Below are 15,292 nucleotides of genomic sequence, written 5' to 3'. Positions count from 1 at the left end.
CTTGAACTCACAGCAATCCGCTCTGCCTCTGCCTCTGGAGTGCTGGGATTAAAGGCATGCGCCACCACACCCAGCTTATAAATATATATTTTAAACTTAACTAGCTTCCACCAAAATAAGACTTGAAGAGTAGAATCTGAGAAGGGTCACAGAAGGACCCAGCATTGAGGCCAGGGCTCAGGAATGGGCAGCCAAGGAAGGCTTGAATACGTGGAGAGAGATGGTCATGGACCACCAAAAGTAGGGGGGCGCCGCGGCGGGGTAGAGCTGGTGGAACAAGGCTCCGAGATCTGGGAAGGCCAGGGCATACTAGGGCTAGGCATGAAGCAAACAGGCGTTAGGACATCAGAGGAACTAACATTCAACTCCTTTGGGGAGAGGAGAGTCCCAAGGGGCTTTGGGAGGTATGGGTCATCTTTCTCCACATATTCAAATCTTTTTGTTGTTGTTGTTTTTGTTTTTTGAGACAAGATTTCTCTGGGTAGTCTTGGCTGTCCTGGACTCACTTTGTAGAGCAGGCTGGCCTCGAACTCACAGCGATCCGCCTGCCTCTGTCTCCTGAGTGCTAGGATTAAAGGTGTGCGCCACCATACCCAGCTTTCTTTCATTCATTTATTCATTCATTATTTATTTATTTATTTATTTATTTATTTTGAGGCAGGGTTTCTCTAGCAGTCCTGGCTGTCCTAGACTCTCTTTGTAGACCAGGTTGGCCTCGAACTCACAGAGATCTGCCTGCCTCTGCCTCTGGTGGGATTAAATGCGTGCGCCACCACACCCAGCTTCAGAACAGGGTTTTAGATCTGCTGGAATTGGAGTTACAGATGGCTGTGAGGTGCCATGTGGATGCTGGGAAATTAAATCAGAGTCCTCTGCAAAAAAAACCCACGAGTGCTCAAATTTGCTGAGCTATTTCTCTTTTGATGCAGAAATATCTTGAGTCTTCTGCTAAGTTGCAAACCCTTTGCAACCAATGACTATCTTATATTGCTTCCCATACCTGCAGTATATATCACGCCACGGTACACAGCAGGGGTTAATGTACTTAATAAAAGTTGGGTAATTGGTTCCCTGTAACATGTCACAGGCTGACAGTTAGGACTTTAACTGACCACTAGAGGTCAGCAAGTTGCAACTTTTAATTCCATCCACAAAAACCGGAGCATCCCTGGTAAAGACGGATTTGACTTTGCCTAGATGTGTGATAGGCCATGTTTCTGGGGGTTCCTGAAGCACCTGGTGGGTAGGTGCGGGGAGGAGATGACTCTCATTGGAGAGAATTTATGTGATGACTTTACATCAGTGAGCCCTCCCCTGCTTCCATACATACCGCTGAGGGCTGCTTATGTATAAGACAGTCTTACTGGGTGACATGCAGTGACCCAACCCACTGAAAGTCTTGGGCTTTTCTTTTCTTTCCCTTTTTAAAAATTTATTTATACGAGACAGGGTCCCAACTTGTAGCTCAGGCTGGCCTGGAGCTTTCTGTGTAGCCCAGGTTGGCCTCAAACTTGTAGCAATCCTTCTGCATGAGAATCTCCAGTGCGGGTATGTCAGGTGTGAAGCCACCACGCTGGATTTGAAAGCCTTATTGCACTCTTCTGGGATTTTTTGAAGACAAGGGCTTATGGGCAAGCCTTGTAAGCACAGTGCCTCCCTCCTGCCTTAGACCCTGGCCTGCCCTCCTTCAGTGTTCAGGAATCTATGCAGCAACAGAGCTTACAGTGGGCACTACCAGAAGCAGCAGCCACCCGACAGCTTGGGTTTGAAGCCAACCGTGTCCTTCATAGCCACTCCGTCCTAGAAGGTCACCTTTCTGCCTTGGAAAACTGACACAGAAAAGCTTGCAAATGATCGTGAAGGGAAAGCAAGGTGCCACACACATCTTCCACGCAAGTTCATTGGTTTTTTTTTCTTTTGAATTTTAGACACTGGGTCTCATCCTTTCCCAGAATTTACTGATTAGCTCAGAACACCTTCAAACTCTCAGCAATTCTCCTGTCTCAACCTCCTAAGTACTAGGGTTGCCTGTGTAAACTACCACACCTAGCTTGTGCATATATGCGTATATGTCTATATATATATATTTTTTTTTTTGTTTGAGACAGGGTCTCACTGTGTAGATCAAGGTGGTCTTGAACTCACAAAGATCTTCCTGCCTCTGCCTCCCTAGTGCTGGGATAGAAGGTGTGTGCCACCGTGCCTGGTGCTCTTTGGGTTTTTTAAAGACCCCTCCTGGCATGGTTATAGGTGAGTGGATGGGGTGGAAAAAGGCTCAGGCTTTCCCCAGCTGCTTACATGTGCCCTTAAACGTGTGAGGTGTGTATAAAATGTGTGAGATGAGATGAGCGGGTCCAGTCCATTTCCCTGAGGGCCTGCTACTAACAGTACAACTTGGACTTAAGTTCTCACACTTAGTGGTGGCTCCCTGTTATTTCAAGAAGGACCATTGCCTTTTTTGCAATTAGATGCAGATGGCAACAAATTCTTATGCCTAAGTAGCATGGCACAGCTTGCCAGCCATTTCCACTTATATTCCCTCTTATTCTGGGCAGACTGTGCCTTCCCTGGCAGTCATGCCTTGAATATTGCCCTTCCTTCCAGTGTGAGTGTAACTATGACTTCCTTCTAAGAATCTGTTTAAAAAAAAAAAAAACCAGCAAAGATAATAGGAAGTCACATCTATGGTCAGGCTCAAGACTCATGTTTCTTTTTCATGAGGCAGCTCTCTCTCTCTCTCTCTCTCTCTCTCTCTCTCTCTCTCTCTGCTGCCTTTGATGCAGTGAGCTGCTATGTTGGAGATCCACGTGACCAGACCACGTTGGAGGTGCGCTGTGGCCAATAGCAAGTGGCCCAGAAGTGACAGAACCATCACAGCCATAGTGTCACACAAGTGAGAAGAGAAGCAAGCCTATTTACCATTCACCTAGTCAAGCTTTCAGATGAACCCACAGCGCCAGCTCAAATCCCAGATGCAGCCTCTGGACAGACTCTCCACGGTGGGATTCCCGACTCAGAAACTCTGGGATGTTCTGTGTGTACTGTTTTAAGCTGCTGAACTTGTTTCACAGCAAAAAGTAACTAATACACCTTCTTGGACCTTACAAAAAAGAAAAAATCCCACAACACAGGTAGAGAGGCCAGACTTCTCAGAGATCTGTCTAAAGTCATAGGGTAGCAGGTGTCTGAGCCAGGATCTCAAGGCTAGAGCTGTGGGTCCTCTGCCTGGTAAGTAGCTTCATTCCTGTGTCCCCACCCAGGCCCTCTCAGACTGGGGCAGAACAATTCAGTGGTGGCCAACCCAAGGGACGGGAGTCCTGAAAGAGGAACACTTGCCCACTAAAGATTTCTGAGGGCCTGTTCTCTGAGTCCAGGGTTTTATGACACTCCCTCTGTACCTTTCATCTTACTGGGGCCCAAATATTTCTTCTGGTCTGTGCCTTAGACTTACAGGAAACAGCTGGAGCAGTGGTGGCTCAGTCATGCAGGCTGAACGTGAGCAGACAGCAGCTGGGGATGCATCGTGGCCAAGGGCAGCATGGGTTCCTGCTGGAGAAGACGGGAGAGGGGAACGTTAATGAGATGTGGAGGTTGAGTGGTCAGACAAGCTAGAAGGTCTTCAAGAGTCGGAAGATTATAGTCAACTCCATCCCGTCCTCATTTTCTTTGTTGAGCACTGCTGTCTACAATCCTCGGTGCAGTGCATTGGCAGCAGAACACTAGCAAGAGCACCCAGGACAGGAGGCTCACTGGGGACAGGAACTCAATTACATCTTTCAAGCTCCACTAGGGAACTCAAGGGGGAGCTCTCTGTATTTCCGCTCAGCCTTGGCTCAGGTGTCCTGGGAGCTATAAAACCACCTACCAAAAGGGCAACCCTGAGCACCCTTGGCTTCTCTACCCCCTGGGCCAAAGCTCAAGGGTTGGTGCATACCCAAGGCCAGCAGGACTTGAGAGCAGAGCTAGGGAAAAGATGAAAAGAAGGCTAGTGTCATCCATTGAGTAGCCCTGTCCACACGTCACCCTCCTCTTCCATCTGGGCAGTTCTCGATCCCCATGCCAGGGTTGCTCTTCTCATGGATGTAAGTCAGGTATGAATAGTAAAGCTAGCTATAAAGATGGTGGGAGGTCCTGTTTAAGGACAGGCTCAAGAGTCAGACTCCCTTTCACTAGTTAACCCCCTCCTTTGCTGGCTTTGATGCAGAGAAAGCAGCATGTTGGGAGGCCCATTTGGCCAGGGTTAGCCTTGGCTGTCCTGGACTCACTTTGTAGACCAGGCTGGCCTCGAACTCACAGTGATCTGCCTGCCTCTGCCTCCCAAATGCTGGGATTAAAGGCATGCGCCACCACACCCGGCCTTCTCCTACTGAATTTTGAGTGAGACTTCAAAGCATATTAATAGAAGTCAGAAGACCACTGAGTGTTAGGACAGGACCCTCTTCTGGCTGTGCAGAATCTATGGTGGGAATACAAGGAGCCTCTTTCTCAGGATCCAGCTTCACACAAATAGAATAGACCAGTAATTTCACGAAGAACTACAGGGAATCTCTCCAGCAAAGCTATTGCTGAGCTATGAATGCCTCCTCCTTTCCAGCCCTAAGGGAGAAAAGCTGTGGCTGACTCCGTGCTCTGTCGGGAGTGTCCATGAGACAATCCCAACAGGCTGGATGTGGTTCCCAGATACCCAAGAGCTAAGCAAGGACTTGCCAGGGCTCTCTCCCACCCGGAACGGAGCCAGAGTGCTTGCCCGGGATAAGGGAACCTCACAACAGCCCTCAAGTGCCAAAGGCAAGGGCTGAGCTTAAGGTCCTCTCACTTCTCTAGCTAAGAAGAGTGCACACTATCCTGGTAAGGTAGTAAAAATGAAAGCCATGAGCCCACAAGAACACACACATAAACACACACACACACACACACACACACACACACACATAAACACACACAAACACACATACACACATTTACAGTGAAAATAAAGGTAACTGATATGTTAAACAATTGTTTATTGTTAAATGTTGCATGAGTTTTGCTCAGAAAGAAAAAAAGATTTTTTTTTTGAGAATCCTTTTAAAGTATAGTCGGAGAAAATCTCTCCACCTCCCCTCGAAACAAAACAAGCAATCCCAACAAATCACACCTTGGTCCAATTCAGTTGCTTTTTAATTTATTCCTAGAAGACAGTTGCCCGTGTTCTTTACAGACCCTCAAGTTCCAGTCACAAGGAATAGTCAGTGCCCCTCCAGGCTAATGCTTGGGCCTCTGGTTTGGGTCTGCTCAGACAGATGCGGCTGGAGAGGTCCCTTTGTCGTCTGCACCACCTCTCACCCTTTCTGCATTTACCTGCTCCCTTGATTTTCAGTTTAGAAAAAGGATTCCTGGAAATGTAAAGACTCTAAGAGAGCTGGCTCCGATATATTATTTAACAGGGAGGAGCCAGGTTCGAAGAGCGTGAGTAACTGACTTAACCCAACAGCAAGGAGAGGCACTGGGAATGGAGCGTCCTCGCTCTGAGCCAGCTGTCTGTCCTTCCAGAAGGGCTACACGAATTTCACCAGGAGCTGAGGTGTCCCCTGGAGTGCTCTCTGGAAGCAGATTGAGAGTAAGAATCAACCAGGCCACAGGTTAAGAGACCCTCAAACCTCCCAGAGCCACAGCCACAGTGGACGGGCACAGGAGTCTGCACTGTACCAGGCTTACATCATACCATCTGCCCCCCCCACCCTTTTTTTAAAAAGTGATACAGGAATTAAGGTCTTTGGGAGGTTTCACTCTGGAGGTGGCAAGGGTGGCATGGGAAGTGTGTAGGAGGGGTAGTGACCTTGCAGAGTTGGTGGCATCATCTGGTACCCATGCCAAGACAGGTTCTCGGTTCTGTTTTTTTGGGGCCAAGTATATTAGCAGCCCTGAGGTGGGAATTCAGAAGAGCCAAAAGCACATCACCCCGGGCCTTGGAACATAGAGTCAATAAAGAAGTCAGGGTGGGGGACCTTAGAGGATGACATTCTTCTAGCAGGGATGGAGAGGGACACTAAAACCCACTCTCCATCAACCAGGGGTCTCTGTTTCTCCATGGAGCCCCTGCCCATCAGTGACCCCAAACTCCTGTTAGCAGGGTCGCCTCATTCGCTTCCTGAGGGAGTAAAGATGAGAAATGCTGGCTGCAGCTGGTACCAAGACATGTAATTAATGGCTGCTGCTCTTGCCTCACCCGATTAGGAACACAAGTTAATTGAGTGGGGCCTAAGCACCAGCTGATGTCAATTTTTTTCCAATGCAATTAAGCCTTCCCTAGTCATTTATTAACTGGTGAAATTGACACAGCAGGTTAACAGCTTGAGGAGAGGAACTGTTGTTTCCCTGTAACCTGTCTGGGACCTGCAAGGCTCAGGGAGGGGAGGGGGGAGGGGGAGGGAGAAGGGGATGGGGGAGGGAGGAGGGGGGAGGGGAAGGAAGCACAAGGATTGTGCTGGTGCCCCCTGCAAGCCCTGACTCCCAGAGATGTGTGCTGTTTGAAAGATGCCCTTAGCTGGGTGTGGTGGTGCACGCCTTTAATCCCAGTACTCGGGAGGCAGAGGTAGGCAGATCGCTGTGAGTTCAAGGCCAGCCTGCTCTACAAAGTGAGTCCAGGACAGCCAAGGTTACACAGAGAAACCCTGTCTCCAAAAACCAGGAAAGAAAGAAAGAAAGAAAGAAAGAAAGAAAGAAAGAAAGATGACCTCAAATCATCAAGAAAAGTCAAAGCTGTGTATATAATCAGGCTTCCATCATGTCACCTTGGCCTTGGTGTACCCTAAGGCTGTGCAGATCCTGTGGATAGGAGATTCGGGGCACAATCTGCAATAAGGGCCACCTCAACACTACAGGGACAAGACCAGAGGGCAGGATCCATGATGAGACTAAATGAAGGCAGACCATTATAACTCCACCCCTTGTCACCCAGAGCGTAATTTTAAAATCATAATATCCCATCAGAGGGCCCTAAAGTCTCACTTTTCATCTCATTATGCAAATACATTTCACTTTTAAAAGTTCTCAAAGGCTTTTTAACAGTTCGGAGACTGTTTAAAATTTCAAAGTCACTTCTGAGACACAAAGCTGGTTTGTTTGCTTGTTTTTAAATGTGTGTGTGTGTGTGTGTGTGTGTGTGTGTGTGTGTGTGTGTGTGTGTGTAGCCCAGAGGTTGATACTGCATCTTCCTCAATTGCTGCCCACCTTACTCTTTTGAGATAGGGTCCTTAACTTGAGCCCAGCATTTGTCGCTTTGCCTAGTCTAGTTTGGCTAGCCACCTTGCTCCAGAGGGCCCCTCCTCTACCACCTAAGTGTTGGGGTTACAGGCAGGCCATCATGCCTGCCCACCATTGACACTGGTGCTGAAGATCCTGACTAAGTGAGGATCTCCCCCAGGGACCCCAGACCCTCCCCTTCCCAGAAGACCCTAATTTGCTTGACTAGACCAAGTCCATGACAGGCTTCAGATTTCCAGTCTGACTAACTAGGTCAAGTTTCTAACAAATCCTGGAAAAACCACAGCTCATGGGCAGCCAGTCAGCTCATAGGTCAAAAATGACCAGATACCATGTTTTTATTACTTCATGGCCTTGGTAAAGAACACAGCTGGCCCCATCTAATCAAATTAAAGGCCAATTCCTAAGTAAGAGCCAGAACCTCAATGACTCAAAAAGTCCCCACTAACCAAACAAGCAGCCAATCCTGAATTCCCTCCTATATTCTCCCTCACTGCTAACCAATCAATTAAAGTTTGTCACAAATCCCTCTGTCTATAAATTGAACCCGCCTGCTCATTTTGGGGTCACCCTCTAGAGGAGAGAGGTGATCCCAGCATGCTGGAATAAAAGCCGCTCTTTGCTTTTGCATACTGCCTTGGGGTCTTCCTTCAGCAGAAGACCTGGACCCTAACATAAGGACTTCATGCCTTCATGATAAACACATTGCTAGCTGGGCTATCTCCCTCATCTCAGGGTAGTGTCTGTCTGTCTGTCTGTCTGTCTGTAAGACAGGGTTTCTCTGTGTAGCCCTGGCTGTCCTTGGCTTTGTAGACCAGGCTGGCCTTAAACTCACAACATCTGCTGTCTCTGCCTCCCAAGTGCTGGGATTAAAGGCGTGCACCATCACTCCTGGTTTCAGGGCAGTCTCTTAAGTGTGAGCCTCCAGGAAAAAACAACAACAACAACAACAACAAAAAAACCATGTTCTATGCTCCCACATATACAGTGGCACAGAGGGAACAGTCCCTTATCCTCTCTGTACACACATCTTTCTCTCTCTCTCTCTCTCTCTCTCTCTCTCTCTCTCTCTCTCTCTCTCTCTCTGAGACAGGGTTTCTCTATGTAGCTTTGGCTGTCCTGGACTCACTTTGTAGACTAGGCTGGCCTCGAACTCACAAAGATCTGCCTGCCTCTGCCTCCCCTCCCAGAGTGCTGGAAATACAGGTGTGGGCCACCATACTTGGCCCTGTCCACACATATTTATTTGCAAATGTTCACTGCAATGAGTTATTGGTCTAGTTGGAGCTCTCTGGCTTCTGTGACACCAACAATACTGAATTCTAGACGGAATTCCTCCCGGTTATCCTGTTGTTGCCCTGTGTCATGGAGATCCTGCAGCTTTGGAACAGCAGGACTGGCCCTTTCACAAATCCCAACTATTCACAGATTATATACATTTGGGGGCAATTCATAGGCTTGGATCTGGGCCTGGGTGATAGTTGAGCTGGCCAATCCATTGACTCTCCCTCATCTGGACCACCAGGGGGCGCTCCCCAGCACTACTCCACCCAGTGCTCCCATGGGCAGGAGGCAGGGCCAGCTCTCCTGCTCTCATGCCCCAGCTTCATTGTGTTGTCCAGGCAAGACACAGGGCCAGCTCTCCCGAGTGCTACAGCCAGTGAGGCTTTTAATACTGTTGTGTGGGGGCATGGATATGTGCAGGAGTGTGTGTGTGTGTGTGTGTGTGTGTGTGTGTGTGTGTGTGTGTGTGTTTTATGTAAATGTATGTGGACACTGGGAGTCTTCTTCCATTGCTGTGCACCTTATATACTGAGGCAAGGCTTCTCACAAAACTGAGAGCTCTCCATTTCAGTTGGTCTGGCAAGTCAGCTTGCTCCAGGGGCTCTTTACCTCTGTCTCTCGTGGGCTGGATGTGGGCCACCACACCCTCCCAGCTGGTCATCACACTTGCAAAGCAAGCAGGTCACCCGTGAAGCCATGTCTCCCGCCCTGGTTGCAATCTGTTTAATGGTAATAGTTTCGTGTGTGCCTTGTCTGCCACCTTAAAGTTGCTCGCACCCATTTCCTTGCCACTTCTCATGTCTTTTTGCTCTACTCTTAACTCCACTCCCTGGAGACTCGGCATGAGGAGGGTAAACAGCAGCCATTCCACAGTCTGAATGCCATCCTGCCTGGGAATTAGTTTTTTACTTTTGAATCCAACCTCACTCAAGTTCTCAGGGCAGAATGTGGCCTATGGAGGCCAGGAGAGGGTGCTGGATCTCCTGCAACTCAGCTTAGAGACAGTCAGTCCTGAGCCACCATGCTAGGTCCTGGGAATTGAACCCAGGTCCTCTGGAAGAGCCAGCCAGTGCCTGAAGCCACCGAGTCGTTTCTCCGGTCCTTAAGTAGTTTTAAGACCAGGCTGGCCTGGAACTCACAGCGATCCACTCTGCCTCTGCCTCCGAGTGCTGGACTTAAAGGTCTGAGCCACCAGACCCAGTTTAAAAATTCTTTTAGCATCGTTTTTAGCATCATATTCTTTCTTTTTCTTTTTTTTTTTTTTTCGAGACAGGGTTTCTCTGTGTAGCCTTGGCTGTCCTAGACTCACTTTGTAGACCAGGCTGGCCTCGAACTCATAGCGATCTGCCTGCCTCTGCCTCCCAAGTGCTGGGATTAAAGGCGTGTGCCACCACCACCCGGCGGGTGCTTCCTTCTACAAACTAACTTTACCTTCATTGTTTGGGATTAAAGGCATGTACAACCATACCTGGATCCTTTAAGCTTTTCTTTACCTGATACTTGCTCTATGCCAGGCTGGCCTTGACCACAAACCTGTTTGCCTCTGTCTCCTGTGATTAAAGACATGTTTGTATTCCAGGTGGATCACACAGACCTAGAAGGTCTTTGGATGTGACCTCTTGCCAGAACAGCCATGCTCGGAATTAAAATTCCTCTACAAATCAATAACAAAAGATCAGAGTGTATATAGATGAAATGGAGACAACACCAAAGATCAATAAAAGAAAGAGCTGGTTCTTTGAAAGGACAGAAAATAGACAAACCATTAGCCAGAAACATGTTGGCCTTTCCCCTTTTCTGTTTTCTGCTCAGCTGGTTCAGCTCATCCTCTAAGCTGTGCAGATGACGGGACCAGGCAAACTGCCAGGCACCCTACTATGTGGTTGCTACAAGTTTGATGGGTCTAAAAGAGCAACGTGAATAAACTCAGCTTCAGCTTTTAAACATCCCAGTCAGGCAGTGCTCAAGATGCCTAGCCATCAGGTGTTATCTTACAGTTACAACTTCTGATGACGCTGCCTCTTCAAATGTGAGTGTTACTGTCTTTTCTTGTGCCATTGAAATGATGGAGTCAAACTGAACTCTGAGTCTGCACCTGTGGTTCAATGGGCCGTATTGACGGCAAGAACCAACATAGTAAAGGCAGGAACCTGGAGCCAGAAGTGATGGCAAAAAGCATGGCCCTTGAGACAAAATAAATAAATAAATAATTTTTTTTTCATACCTGTAAGCTTTGTAATGGTGGTTTGGGCAAGTCTTGCTGACAAGAATGTGTGATCGGCTCACGCCATGGACACGCACGTGAACCACTCTGACCTTCCCATTTGTCCCGAAGGCTGCTGATCGTGACCCTGAACTTTGAGCTTCTGACCTACGCTCCCTTCTGCTTTCTGCTCAAATGCCTTTCCAGCTCCTCTTCTGAACCCTGCAGATTTGGGGAAGAAGGCAAACTGGGAGGCGCCCTGCTGTTTGAACCAGTGTAAGTAGGAAGGGTCTGCGTAGGTAGCTGGAGCCTGCTTACAGAAGGAGCCGGTCCACAAGAATTTTTAGAAAATCCTGAAGGGGCCGCTCAGAGGAGACGTGATGTAACTGCCAACCGAGCTAGATAGGGGAGGAGATGAAGATGAGAGAAGGGGATTTTTGAAAGGTGTTTTTGTTGTTTTGTTTGTTTTTCTAGAGTTTCTCTGTATAGCCCTGGCTGTCCTGGAACTAGCTCTGTAGACCAGGCTGGCCTCGAACTCATGTAGATTTACCTGGCTCTGCCTCCCAAGTGCTGAGACTAAAGGAGTGTGCTACCCTGCCCGGTTTAGAAAGTTATTTTATGTACAATTTGATTTTTATGTTTATGGGCATTTTCCCTGCATGTTTGCCTGTACACCACATGCATGCAGTATCCAAAAAGGCCAGAAGAGGGCAGTGAACGCCCTGGGATTGGAGCGACAGATGATTCTTTTTGTTCTTGTTGTTGTTTTGTTTTTGTTTTTGTTTTTCGAAACAGGATTTCTCTGTGTACCTTGGCTGTCTGGACTCGCTTTGTAGACCAGGCTCATCTCGAACTCACAGCGATCCGCCTGCCTCTGCCTCCCGAGTGCTGGGATTAAAAGCGTGTGCCACCACGCCCGGCCTACTACAGATGATTCTTGAATGAAAACGAGGACGTGGCTGCTCCTGGTATGGTTGAGGAGATTTTTATTGTAGACGTGAGGGAGAAAACAGCTAGAGGCATCTGGATGTCTGGACTTGGCGTGAGAGCAGGTGGTGGGAGGAGCGAGAGAGGAAAAGAGGAGAGAGGGCCAGCAAACAGAGGCCCAGAGCAAGCCAAGAGGGGCGTGGCCAATGGCTAAGTTATGTGGTGAGAGCGGAGCTGTGGGAAGGGAAGCGAAGCTCAGCCTTGGGGTTTAGGGTAGGGGGCGGGTGAGGAGTGCTGTGAGAAAACACACATGCTAAGTAAGACTCGAACCAGGTTTCTTTTGGACCTGACAGATCCTATCCACCATTTGGATGCCAGTAATTGAACCTGGGTTTTCTGGACTCTGTTTTTCTTTTCTTTTCTTTTTTTTTTTAAAGATTTATTTATTTATTATTATGTATATAGTGTTCTGCCTGCATGTACACCTGTTGGCCAGAAGAGGGGATCAGATCACATTACAGGTGGTTGTGAACCACCACCTGGTGGCTGGGAATTGAACTCAGGACCTCTGGAAGAGCAGGCGGCACTCTTAACCACTGAGCCATCTCTCCAGCCCTCTTTACAGGTTTTAATTATAAAGAAGGATGATTTTTTTCCCAAAGTAAATGAACCAGTAGAAATTACTAGCAACTCTCAAAGACAGGATGATACTAATTTATGCAAAGGTGGGGAAAAGCCAGATACAGTAGACGATCATCTATGAGCTTCCTAAAGTCTGAGTTTGGGTATATTCTTAGGTGCACGTAGCTTTCATCAGATAGCTAAGTTCCATCCCTGTAGCAAGGTGAAGGCCCAGTAAATAAGATGATGACTAGAGATGAGGGGCACCCAAGACAACCACTGCATAAGAGCGATAAGTAAAAAAGATGAAGGAGAAAAACACCTATGGGAGCCTTATTGGTAGAGGCAGAAGAACAGCCTTAAATTAATTATACGTGGCTAAGGCAGAAAGCCATTTCCACAAGCAAAACTGAGCTTGTGTGTGTGTGTGTGTGTGTGTGTGTGTGTGTGTGTGTGTGTGTAGATACAAAGTAAACACAATTGGCAGGAGACATGAATGATAAATGTCCTTCAAGATGTTCCCATTGCTAACTTCTCTGCAGCCAGCTGGGGAGTTCTAGGCACGAGGCGAGGCTGCATTAGCACATGCCAGGTGGGCTTGGTGGTGCACACCTTTAATCCCAGCACTCTGGAGGCAGAGGCAGGCAGATCTCTGTGAGTTCAAGGCCAGCATGGTCTACAGAGTGAGAATTACTTTTACAGATCTGACTGTGTTTGCCTCCTGAGTGCTGGGATTAGAGGCATGTACCATTATAAGAGAAAAATCTTTATTTTATGTGTAAATGTATGACTGTAGCTATGTGTCCCACGTCTGTTCTTACCACAACTCTAGGTTGTCCTGCCTCTCTACCTGTCCCTGCCTCCTGAGATCTGGGATTAAAGGTGTGCTCCACCACAACATGATGCAATTAAAATTCTTTATTTAAAATTTGGGGGAAATCCCAAAGGAAACAATTTATATTTTTAAATAAAATTGCATATTTATACTTAAAAACTCAGAGATGGCTCCGAGGCCCTGTTTCTGCACATCGGTAACCATAGCATGTGGGAGGCAGAGGCAAAAAGATTAAGGGTTCAACATTATCCTCAACCACCAAGGAAGTTCAAAGCCAGAATGAGCTCAGGAGAGCCTGTCTAACAGGTCATGTCAATGGCTGACCTATACCATCTACGTTTGTGTAAATACACTCCGTGATGTTTGTATAGTGATGAAACCACCTAACAATGGATTTCTGACAACACACATCCTTCGTAAGTGGTGTGTACCTGTACAACTACTACTAAAAGCAATGTTCCTGTGCGTGCATGTGTGCACATATGCCTCTGTAAAGAACAGGCTCCTTAAAAATGGAGCTGGTAGGGTAAAGCGGCCCTAGCTTTCCAGTCTTTAGACATACTGTTGAATTCCACTCCAGTAGTCTCGGCCAGTCCAGCCTTCCACCTACCGTAGATTTTTTTTTTTTTTTTGAGACAAGATTTCTCTGTGTGTAGCCTTGGCTGTCCTGGAATCATTCTGTAGACCAGGGTGGCCTTGGACTCACAAAGATCCCCCTGCCTTTGCCTCCTGGGTGCTGGGATTAAAGGCGTGCGCCACCACAACCTGGCTCCGGTGCCTCTCTATAGTCACTTTTTTCTCTCTGTTCTCCCTAGAGCTGAGCATATTCTATTCTGTCAAATTTTTCTCTGATTTATCACTTCGTCTGCCTCTCAGTTAGGCATCACTTTCAAATATGGGTGCTTCCTTCTATAAACTAACTTTACCTTCATTGTTTGGGATTAAAGGTGTGAACTAAGCGTGTGTCTGTGTTCCAGCCACAGGGATTACAGGTGTGTGCTAAGGGCATGTCTGTATTCCAGCCAGAGTAGCCATGTTGCTGGATTAAAATCCCTCTGCACAGATCTCTGTAACCAAGGCCAGCCTGGTCTACATAGCGAGTTTCAGGCCAACCAGGGTTACACAGTGAGACCCTGACAAAAAAAAGGAAAAAAAAAAAGGTATGTGATAAATGGAAAACGTGTGAGGCTGCTTTTGCACACACAGTGTGCTAATTTACAGTAAGCTTTAACAAAAGGGTAGGGCTCAGTCAGTAAAGTGTTTGACTTGCAAGCATGAGGGCCTGAGATTGGATACTAAGAACCCACGTAGGAAAACTAGGTACAGTTAGTTGCCTGCTTATAGTCCGAGGCCTAGGGAGGTAGAGACAGGCAGATCCCCTGGGCTCACCGGCCGGCCAGCCTAATCTAATGAGGAAACTTCAGACCAGTGAAAGACCCTGTGTCAACAGTAAGGTGGACAGCATTCCTGAGACCTGAAGTTATCCTCTGGCCTCCATAAACATGTGCACATGTGTACACACACACACACACACACACACACACACACACACACACACACACACATACTTTAAAATAACAATTAAAAGTGTAGTGTGGGAAACACGTACACCAGTGACAGCTGTTCACCATCATTAAGTATGTGTGTGCACGATTGTATGCACTGTACTTTTTACCTTTTTCCATTTTCATTTGTGGGTGTATTGCTTGAATATGTATGTGTATAATGCTTACACACACACACACACACACACATATGTAGATGTGTGTGTGTGTGTGTGTGTGTGCAGGAGTGCCACTGAACCAAAATAAGGTTGAAAAGACCAATTATTAGATACTGATTTATTTAGTGTCTTATTTGAAGCACTGCTCTTACTGCCTATTTGCCAAGCGTACCTGGATTCCAGGTATTTGCTACCTGGAACAGAATCATCTGAAGAGACAGCCACAACAGTGCTGTTGCCCTTAACCTGCTGACTGCCACTGCACCTCTGTAAAATCTCACTTGCTTGGCTGCCCCACCTTGTGATGAGGCCATTCAGGAGCTGGCCTGGCTTTGGTCCACCAGTGACATCTCATCTCTTCCACTCTCCCTGGGGTGCTTAGTCCAGAAAGATTCCCACAACACTGCCATGCCCAGCTGGCATCTTAAATGGGTTCTTGGCTCTGAACTCTGGT

The 15,292-nt window shown here is 47.5% G+C and overlaps 1 protein-coding gene across 4 annotated transcripts in view; it reads right to left on the bottom strand.

The window, feature by feature from the left end:
- Window positions 1–15,292, bottom strand: part of FAM163A (family with sequence similarity 163 member A) — an 85,885-nt gene that overhangs the window by 6,432 nt on the left and 64,161 nt on the right. For 3 of the 4 annotated variants that reach the window (XM_084772778.1, XM_084772780.1, XM_084772777.1), the window contains exon 2: window positions 3,452–3,549. The gene's annotated coding sequence lies outside the window, so the exon portion shown is untranslated. The remainder of the gene's footprint in view (window positions 1–3,451; window positions 3,550–15,292) is intronic. The other variant, XM_084772779.1, reaches the window with a different exon arrangement.

The sequence above is a fragment of the Acomys minous genome (genome assembly GCF_964271855.1).
Source record: "Acomys minous genome assembly, chromosome: 1".
NCBI classification, from domain to species: domain Eukaryota; kingdom Metazoa; phylum Chordata; class Mammalia; order Rodentia; family Muridae; genus Acomys; species Acomys minous.
The sequence above is the reverse complement of the archived record's forward strand: the minus strand, read 5'-3'. Positions and strand labels throughout refer to the sequence as shown.